This window comes from Artemia franciscana, chromosome 6, assembly GCF_032884065.1.
Source record: "Artemia franciscana chromosome 6, ASM3288406v1, whole genome shotgun sequence".
Lineage (NCBI taxonomy): Eukaryota > Metazoa > Arthropoda > Branchiopoda > Anostraca > Artemiidae > Artemia > Artemia franciscana.
The window spans coordinates 24,330,732-24,341,036 of record NC_088868.1 but is presented as its reverse complement, the minus strand read 5'-3'; the positions used below and the strand labels follow the sequence as shown (position 1 = coordinate 24,341,036).

Genomic DNA, 10,305 nt, shown 5'->3' with positions numbered 1-10,305 from the left:
TGGCTCACTCATTACTTTTCTTTCTAGGACGGCGGTCCAGAAAGTGATAAAGAACATTTTGAAACACATGCGGAGAGCTATAGTGAACAAAATTGGTGAACATAGGTACGGCATCCAAATAGACACAACTCACTACGTTAGAGCTGCGGAACAGGTGTTCATTCTGTTAACATAATTGAAAGACGAAGAAATTCAAGAACGGCTCTTTGCAGTCGTACAAGTCAAAGATTCTAGCAACAAGGGTATTAACTAACTTCTACAAGCCAAAAATCGAAGACCATAGGCTTAAACAGGAAAACATAGCTGGGGAATCGTTTGACGGTGCTTTAACACAAGAGGCGAATTTAACAGACCTCACCTTCACATTAAAAACCACTTTCCAGATTCAGTTTATATTTGGTGCTACAGTCAGGCTCTTAGCCTTTGCGTTGTTGATTGTTGCACTGCAACAGAGACGAGGAATTTTGTCGGCACTATGAACAGAATTTCTTCCTTCTTTGCTGAGTCAAACAAACGAATGGGTCTGTGGGGGCAGCAAGTAGACACCACGAAAGAAGGGCAATCGAAGTTGAAAAGGATACAGAAAAATCAGTGAAACTCGTTGGTGCGCAAATGAGAAATAGCTTGGTCGGATTTTGTCCTCATTGAAAAAAGGTAGTTCTTTCAAATCACGAACTTTACCTGAAGCAGACTCAATGCAAAGTAAGCTTACGGAGTACAAAAAATCCTAACCGATCAATTGTTTCTTGTTGTATTTTAAGTCACTAGCCCTATTTCAAGGTATCTCCGGACAAAAGGATCGGATTTTTGTCACTAAAAGTAATAGATCAGAGGTATCAGCTTGTCGCATTGCCAGAAAAAGTACATGCCGGGAGAAACGGCAAAAACTTCTCAACCTGAAGCCCTAGAACAGCGATTGAGAGCCAAAGTTTTCATGTTAGCAATTGTTTAAATAACAAGCAGCCTGAACGAAAGATTGTCAGACAGCAAACATCTTATTTTTAAAGTGTATTTCTTGTAACCCACTACATTCAGTCTCGTGCGTCAAGGTGAGTCAGCCCTTCAAAACGTTGCAGAAATGGCGAAGGTTTCTCATAACGAACTGAGGTTGGAGCTGAAAAACTTTACCTCAGTTTCCGATGAAATTATTAGCACGGTTCGTAAAAATAGAAGGGACAGGTCTAGTGCGGAATATGAGGATGGACTTGAACTAGGAGCTGAATGTGGAGAGGTGTATGTGTGATATCCAAGTTCCTGCAGTTTGTGTAACAGCTGCATAATTCGCATGTTCGCTTCAGCAAACTCAAGCTGCATAATTTGCTTCAGCAAACTCAAGCTCATTAAGATAAGATCAAGAACTATAATATCAGGTGATAAGATAAGATATTTATTTTAACAAACCTCTATCACAACCCCACAAAGGGCCCAACTCAGACTTTGGAGTCAAAAAATCAAATGATTACACGAAAACTGGCAAAAAAGCAATAAAACAACAAAGAAAGAGTGAATTAAAAAGTTAAAAAGATAAAAACTGGTCAAACTAAACTTAAACAAAAACAAGTCAGAAAAAAATTTAAAAGAGATATTAAAAAGGAGGGAGGGGGAATAAACAAATAAATAAAAAAAAACGAAATATAAGTATTTATGAAAATTAAAAGGACTCCCAAGCCAAACAAGCTTTGCTTCGGGCCATTTGCTTGTTTTGTTTTGTTATTTATATTAATAAACCCATCTTTCTCTCTCTAAAAACGTGTCAATAATTTAGCTGTATAAAGTCAATAAAAAAGCTAAGAAGATAAAACTGGTCGAAGGAGGGGGGGGACAAAAATAAGTGAATAAACACAAAAAAGAGAATGAAATATAAAATAATGTGGAAATCAAAAGGGAAACTAAAAAAAAGAGTGAGGAGGAAACAAGCAAATAAGTGCAAGAGCCTGGGCAGCACTATGAGGCAATAAAAAAAAAGAAAAAGTGGGATATTTCTTTCATTTTTTCAGTGATGAAGGAGACAAAAGTTTTTTCATGTCTGGAAGAAACGCAGCGAATAGGGGATAAACTAGGGATAGGCTCAGAAACATCTCCAGGCGCCCGTAACGGGAGTGACGTTTGGGGAAAATACTTGTCGTCCGAAGAGTTGTTATTGCACTTTATGTAAAAAAGACCCACGTTGAAACCCTCCTTCACTCAAGGGTTTCCAAACTAGCTTTTTTCTAGGAGCAGAGAGTACGGCACCTTGGCTTTTTTGAAAATTATTCCCAAGGCTCTTTTTTGATTGATTCAATTTTTTCAGATTCTTTGCGACAGATACCGGGGTACCAAACTGGACAAGCATATTCGAGATGCGGGCAGACAAAAGACATTTAAATCCTTAAGGAGTGGGAAGGGGAGATGCTAAATTTATTTAGGAGCTTAAGGAGGGCGATAGACATATTAGTTCTATGGATAGTGTCTTCAACGTGGATATTCCACTTTAAATTTAAAGAAATTTTGACACCAAGTAGTTTAAATGAGGAAACAGAAATTTCAGGAGGGATAGGATTAAGAAAACAAAGCGAGTATTTGAGGAAACAGATTAGCATTATCGTGGACTTAGAGGGGTTTACTTTCATATCTAAGTCCCAGTTCTTATCTCTAATCTCATTGAGGATACTCATAGGGTCGCTTATTAAATTTCTGAACCAAGTTTCAACAACCACTAGGTCATCAACAAATTCCTTTCGTGAGGCTGTTAATAATGATTGAAAAAAGGAGGGGACCTAGGAGAATACCTTGGGGCATGCCATTGTGGACAGGGAGAGGATTTGAATATTGATTCTGGTATTTGACAACTTGCGATCTATTTGTTAAGAAGGAGGCAACCAATTTCACCAGTAAGGGATCAATATTGAACTCGCTGGCAAGTTTCTCAATTAAATATTGTGGTTAACTAGGTCAAATGCTTTTTGAAGGTCAGTGGAAATTATATTTAGTCAGGAATTAGGCTTTTTGAGCATTTTCCCGATATTATCAATAAGAGAACCGAGGTAGTGGGAATTATACGTCGATTTTAGGTTCCCAAATTGGCTCAGGTCAGTAAGAGGTATGATTTTTTCCTTTAGCCAATCTGCAAGGAATCCTTCATAAAGTTTCGAGAAATCAGGAGTAAGAGTAATAGGATGAACGCCTTCAAAACCAGGTTTTCCGTATTTCTTTTTCAAAAGAGGATATGAAACCCTGCTTCCAAACTGTAGGAATTCACCCAGACTCTCGTTAAACAGGACAGACAAGGGCTTAGAAAGGATGGCAATGATGACACTAATAAGAGGAAACGGGATATCCAAAGGACAAATACTTATTTTTCTTAGTTTTTCGTTTGTTCTTTCTATCTCAGACGGGGAAACAGTGGGGAAAAAAGGGAAAATGGCTCCTGTTGGTAATTCATTTTGATGTCATTTGAGGGGGAACTGCTTGATTCAGTGCAGTTTGAAGATGTTTTAAAAGATGTGAAAAGAGATTCGAAGACTTCAACCTCGCTTTTGTCAGTGGATTAGCTTTTTCCTCTTTTAGTCCAGTTATTCTGTTTGTTATCTGATCAAAAATATATTTCGTGTTCTGAAGGAAAGTAAAAAAAAAACTCTCAGTGGTATTGAACATAATTCTGAAGAGGACAAATACCTTGAATGTTCTTTGGCCCAGATTTCCTTTATGCTGGACAAAAGCTGAAAATTTTGTACAGGCGACAACACGATGCCACTCCAACCCAGCATCAGGGAGATCTGGCACAAAAAATGATTAGCGGTATCGTTCCTCCTTCTACTGTAAGCCTACCTCTTACTTACCCTGTAGCACTAATTTACCTGGTGGCGTAAATTTCGGCGCAAATGACGCGGAGTGTATTTCCCGCTCATTGTTCAAGGCCCTTTCCGATAAAACACGAAAAAACAAAACAAATTCCTTCTATAAGAAGGGCCATATGTAGGGTCGCCTAAACCAAATGCCCCCTTAGCTTTTCGCTCCCTGTCTGCCTCTGTAAATACCTAACCTAACCACCTCCATATATTAAATATTTAAATAAAATATACTAGCATCGTGCTTTCAAACAGTTTGTGGTAACGACCCTGGCTCTGTGGTAAGGAGCGACCTGGCTCAAAAGTAGCCAAAACTCTAAAAGATGGATTGATACCAATAGCTATTTCAAAAGAATCGCATTGTAATGCTAATTTTAAATATATAAGTTTCATCAAATTTAGTCTTGCCCATAAAAAGTTACGAGCCTGAGAAAATTTGCCTTATTTTAGAAAATAGGGGTAAACACCCCCTAAAAGTCATAGAATCTTAACTAATCACACCATCAGATTCAGCGTATCAGAACCCTATTGTAGAAGTTTCAAGCTCCTATCTACAGAAATGTGGAATTTTGTATTTTTTGCCAGAAGGCATACCACCGATGCGTGTTTATTTGTTTGTTTGTTTGTTTTTGGTTTTTTCCCAGGGGGTGATCGTATCTACCCTGTGGTTCTAGAATGTTGCAAGAGGGCTGATTCTAACGGAAATGAAAAGTTTTAGTGCCCTTTTTAAGTGACCAAAAAAATTCGAGGGCACCTAGGCCCCCTCCCACACTAATTATTTTCCCAAAATTATCGAATCAAAATTCTGAGATAGCCATTTTATTTACCATAGTCGAAAAACTATATAACTATGTTTTGGGGGACGACTTACTCCCCCACAGTCTCCGTGGAAGGGGCTACAAGTTACAAACTTTACTACTGCTACTACTACTAATAATAACTCACTGCAGCACCAAGCCGCATGAGGCCAACACAGCCACGCACGCTCCTCCTCCAACCTAATATATTTAAAGCCTCCATCTTTATACCCTCCCAGGAAGTTCCCATTTCCTTTAAATCTTTATTTATGACATCCTCCCGACCCAGACAAGGACGACCTGCTTTCCGTGCAGCCCCAGACGGTTGGCCAAAAAGGACAATCTTCGGTAATCTGTCATCCTTCATCTGTAGAACGTGGCCTAGCCATCTCTACCTTTCCCTCATTATAGCCCTAGAAAGCGGGATTGAACCACATTTTTCGTAAAACCTACTGTTTGAAATACGGTCAGTCAGCCGGGTACCCAGTACAATCCATAGGCAATTTCTCTAGAAAACATCTAGTAAATTTTCATCTGCTTTTCGGAGCGCCCATACTTCAGAACCATATTTGACCATTGTCATCACTGTAGCTTCCAGTGTTCTAATCTTGGTTTGCAGACTTATCTTTCTATTCTTCCAAACTTTTTTTAACTGTGAAAAAACACCCTGAGCTTTAGCTATTCTACTTTTAACATCTTCACTGCTCCCACCGTCTTTACTAATAATATTACCAAGGTAACTGAAGCTCCCAACCTGATCAATCTTTTAGTTACCTAATGTTACCTGTTCATCTTCACTTATTCCTAGCCTTAGTGACTTAGTCTTCTCAACATTAATTTTTGAGCCTATTTTAGCACCCTGAACTCGCAAAACCTCTAAGACTTCATTCATTTTGCTCACACTTTCATCTAATATGCTTAAATCATCAGCATAATCTAAGTCCAGAAGCGTTTTTCCTCCCCATTTGATTCTGTGGTCTCCAATTGCTTTCCGGTGCTCCTTAAGACGAAGTCTATCAAAATAATCAATATAAAGGGGGATAGAACACAACCCTGCTTAACTCCTGATTTAATACAAAACCAGTTGCTAACCTCATTTCCTACTTTAACCGCAGCAGTATTATTCTCGTACATAGCACAAATCACTTTAATGTATTTTTCTGGTATACCATATAACGATAAGACCTTTGTTAACGCTCTTCCAACAGAATCGAAAGCTTGCTCATAAAACTAAGGACCAAAGGTGTTTGGCAACGAAGGGACTTCTCAATTATTAACCTAGGAGTGAAAACGTGGTCGACACATCCTCTACCTTTTCTAAAACCGCATTGTTCTTCCCTTAAAACTTTGTCTACAGCATCTCTCAGTCTAAAAAGTATCATATTACTCAGTAATTTGCTACCTACAGAGACCAGACTAATACCTCGATAATTACGACACTCACTCTTGTCACCTTTCTTATACAGTGGTTTAATTAAGGTTTTCCTAAAATAATTGTGTATTTCCCCTTTTTCAAAAATCATGTTCATAATCTTCAGTAGCTTATTCCTAACCTCAGAGCCACCATATTTAAGAAACTCATTAATCATACTATCAGCACCTGGAGCCTTATTATTTTTTATCCTTTTAGTACTGTCGCTAATTCTTCCTCACTAAACAAATCTTCCTTCACATCCAAGGTATCACAAACTTTTTCATTTTCATCTATATCTTTTCCTGCAACTGTATCTCGGTTTAGTACATTCTCAACCAGTGCTTACATATAGTAATGGTTAATGGGAAGTGTACAGACGTTTTAAGGGGGATTTTTTGGTTGAGGGGAGGGGTTGAGAAGAGGGGGATATGTTGGGGGAACTTTCCATCGAGGAATTTGTCATGGGGGAAGAAAATTTCCATGAAGGGAGCGCAGGATTTTCTAGCATTATTTTAAAAAAACAATGAAAAGATAAATATTAAAAAGTTTTTTCAACTGGAAGTAAGGAGCAGCATTAAAACTTAAACCGAACAGAAATTATTACGCATATGAGGGGCTCACCTCCTGCATTGATTCAAAAATGTTCAAAAATTAAATAAAAAAAACAAGTTTTTTTAACTGAAAGTAAGGAGTGATATCAAAACTTAAAACGAACAGAAATTATTACGTATATGAAAGGGACTCTCCCTTCCTCAAAACCTCGTTCTTTATGCTAAAGTTTTTATTGTTTTAAAAAGTAGACCTGTGAGAAAGAGTCAAATTTTAGCGTAAAGAGTGAGGTGTTGAGGAGGAAACAGCCCCCTTCATATTCGAAATAATTTCTTAATGTCTTAATGCTAATAAGTCTTAATGTCGCTCCTTACTTTCAGTTAAAAAAAACTTATCATCTTTTTTATTTAATCTGAAAAAAATCGGTTTGACTGTCTGCAATCGGTCATGATTAGCTTTGTCTCAATACGAAATTAAATAATAAAAAAAAGTTTTTTTAACTGAAAGTAAGGAGCGACATTAAAACTTAAAACGAACATAAATTACTTCTTATATGAAAGGGGCTGCTTCCTCATCAACGCCCCGCTCTTTACGCTAAAGTTTGACTTTCTCTCAACTGTACTTTTTAAAACAGTAAAAACTTTAGCGTAAAGAGCGGGGCGTTGATGAGGAAGCAGCCCCTTTCATATAGGAAGTAATTTCTGTTCGTTTTAAGTTTTAATATCGCTCCTTACTTTCAGTTAAAAAAAACTTGTTTTTTAAAATTTAATTTCTGAACGTTTTTGAATCAATGCAGGTATTGTTTTTGGCTCACCGCACATGAATAATTGAAACAAAATTTGTATATTTATTTTATATTTTTCATTTAAATGGCTTTCTCAAAATTTTGATCGGACAACGAGGGGGTGAAACCCCTCATATACGTAATAGTTTTGTTCGTTTTAAGGTTTAATGTTGCTCCTTACTTTCAGTTGAAAAAACTTTCTAACATTTTTAGTTTCCGTCCATGGAAAGATCATTCCACGTTAATTTCTGTTCATTATTAGTTTTAATGTTGGTCCTTACTATCAGTTATAAAACACATGTTGCTTTATTTAATTTCTGATCGTTTTTTAAATAATGCTGGGAAATCCATTGCCCTCATAATGGAAAAATTATCTTCCCCAATGAAAAATTCCGTCATGAATAGATTCTCCCACGTAGACTCCTCCTCCGACCTCCCCCCACACGAAAACATCCCCCTGAAAACGTTTGTATACTTCCCAATAACCAATCCTATATGTGAACAATGGACAAAGTTCATAACCTACAGCCCTTCCCACGGGGTCTGTGGGGAATTAAGTCATCCTCAAGGGCATAGCTATTAGGTTTTTCAACTATGCTAAACAAAATGGTTGTCTAAAATTTTTTGATCCGGTGACTCTGGGAAAAAATGAGCGTGGGAAGGGGTCTAGCTTCCGTGATCTTTCTTCTGGCAAAAAATGCAAAATTCCACATTTTTGCAAATAGGAGCTTGAAACCTCTACAGTAGGGTCCTCTGATACGCTGAATCTGATGGTGTAATTTTCATTAAGATTCTATGACTTTCAGGGTGTATTTCTCCTTTTTTCAAAAATAAGGCAAATTTTCTCAGTCTCGTAGCTTTTGATTGGTGAGACTAAAATTGATTAAATTTATATATTTGAAATACTCATAAAAATCAAATTCTTTGATATATCTATTGGTATCAAAATTTGATTTTTTACAGTTTTGGTTACTATTGAGCTGGGTCGCTCCTTACTTGCAGTTCGTTACCACGAACTGCTTGATAAACAGAGCAAATTTCTTGAGTGTTGTTGGGGTAACACGTAAGTACCATTTGTTTCCTTTTCTCGAAGGTGAATGTTTATAATCCTCCTTAGTCGGGATTTGGTTATGGCGATTCCAATGGTGTTCTTTCCATTTTGATTTGATTCTATTTTCGATGTGCTTCAGGCTCTTTTCGAAAATCCTATAAAATCGTCTTTTCTATAAAATTTGAATTATAAGGTTAATCTAAATAATATTTACCGTTCCTGTATCAGCAAAAATGGCAATTTTTTATCGCAAGACAGTTTTTTCCAAAGCAAATTTTTAAACTTTTGGTTACTGTTGGTCGCAGTTTGCTCTATGCTAGGTGGCAACGATCGCTGTAAACATGATTATTTTCAGTGTGGGCCAATATACATAACTGGTTTAAGTTAAAAGTCCCTTGAAAAAGTTCTACCTGAAAGCCAAGTTTTACCAACAAAATACTTTTACGTCACTCAAGGTTCGAATTCCAATCAGTTTGACTTCATAGACAGAAGAAAAAGGAATAAATAACTGTATAGGATATTAGGTTGTGCATAATTTGGTAAGCTTGTCCATGTTACAATTATATAGCCTATATAAATATTTATGTATACTCAAGTTTTAGTTGATATATATATAAGATATGTTGAAAGGTAATTAGACTACGCGTAAAGTTTCGTAAAATTCTAAACGAGCAGCCTTTCTTTTTTTTAGAAAGTAAGGGGGTACTTGTGTATTACCCAGTACACACTCAAGAAGTGAAGTTAGGTTAATCCTAATGAAATATACCAAAATATGTTGAAAATACAATACTTTAGTTAAAAACTTATAAAAACTACAACGAAGAATTGTGGTAGGGAATAATTATGGAAACTACAACAAATAATTATATTATGTGGGGGGGGGTGTTACAGAATGTGATATAGTAAATACCTAACATATCCTAATCTAACCAAAATACCATCTCTATAGCCCGTATTAAATATTAAAAAAAAAACATACCTTAGACGTAGATTTCCACTGAGCCTATGCTAAGGTAAAATTCTACTTTAGTTACTTTTGGCTATCCGGGAAAGGGGTTGGGTTACGAAAAATGAAACTTTCAGGGATGGGCCTATAGGCTAAAGTATGTCCCGGGAAGGTATTTTGAAGTACCTACATCCTCTCCTTCTCCCTCTAGAGGGTCAAATTTGCCTACATGGCAACATATATGAATGTTAGATATGACAATACGTGGCTTACCCAACCCCTCGCAAGAAAGGTAATTGTTTAGTTTCGTCTTAAAATGCTAATTCTAGAAGCGGATCCATTTTTTAGCTTTCTAAAATTTATTCTTTAGCTTTCTAAAATCCCCCTTCAACAAACTAAAAATACATAAAGTGGGCAGGGTTTTGATTTTCGCGAGGGAATATTACCTATAGAGCGAAGAGAATTAGTCCATGGGCCCCGCGGGCAGCTGGGCGAGGTCTAAATTAGGATTGGTTGAATTGTTGATTGATGTTTATGACCTACTTTTTGTTTGCTCTTTCAGGCTTCAGGCCGAATAGTCATTCAATGAATATAGAATACAGACCTCACCCCGCTGCCCGCGGGGCTCATGGACTAATTTGCCTCGCTCTAGAGGTAATTATAACTCGCGAGAATCACTATTCAACCCAATTTGTTTCACCAAGGCCTTCCCATAGCCAAAGAATATTTTAAAACAAATTTAATCTCGAACTAAAAAACTGTTTAATCTCAATTCCGTCGGAAAGCATTTCTTCAAATCAACGGAACATAAACGTAATATTTAACTAATCGCTCTGATTCACCGGTTCAGTAAAAAAAGGTAAAGGATACGGCATTAGACTTTACAGTCCCTACCGGCGGTGCTGATCTCCGTTTCTTGGCCCTTCAGCCAGGAAGT

The 10,305-nt window shown here is 37.1% G+C and overlaps 1 protein-coding gene across 1 annotated transcript in view; it reads left to right on the top strand.

Annotated features, from left to right (window-relative positions):
* The first annotated feature begins 8,763 nt into the window (after positions 1-8,763).
* The window catches only part of LOC136028232 (vitelline membrane outer layer protein 1 homolog), a 36,846-nt gene continuing 35,304 nt past the window's right edge, over positions 8,764-10,305 (top strand). The window contains exon 1 of the mRNA XM_065705958.1: positions 8,764-8,961. The gene's annotated coding sequence lies outside the window, so the exon portion shown is untranslated. The remainder of the gene's footprint in view (positions 8,962-10,305) is intronic.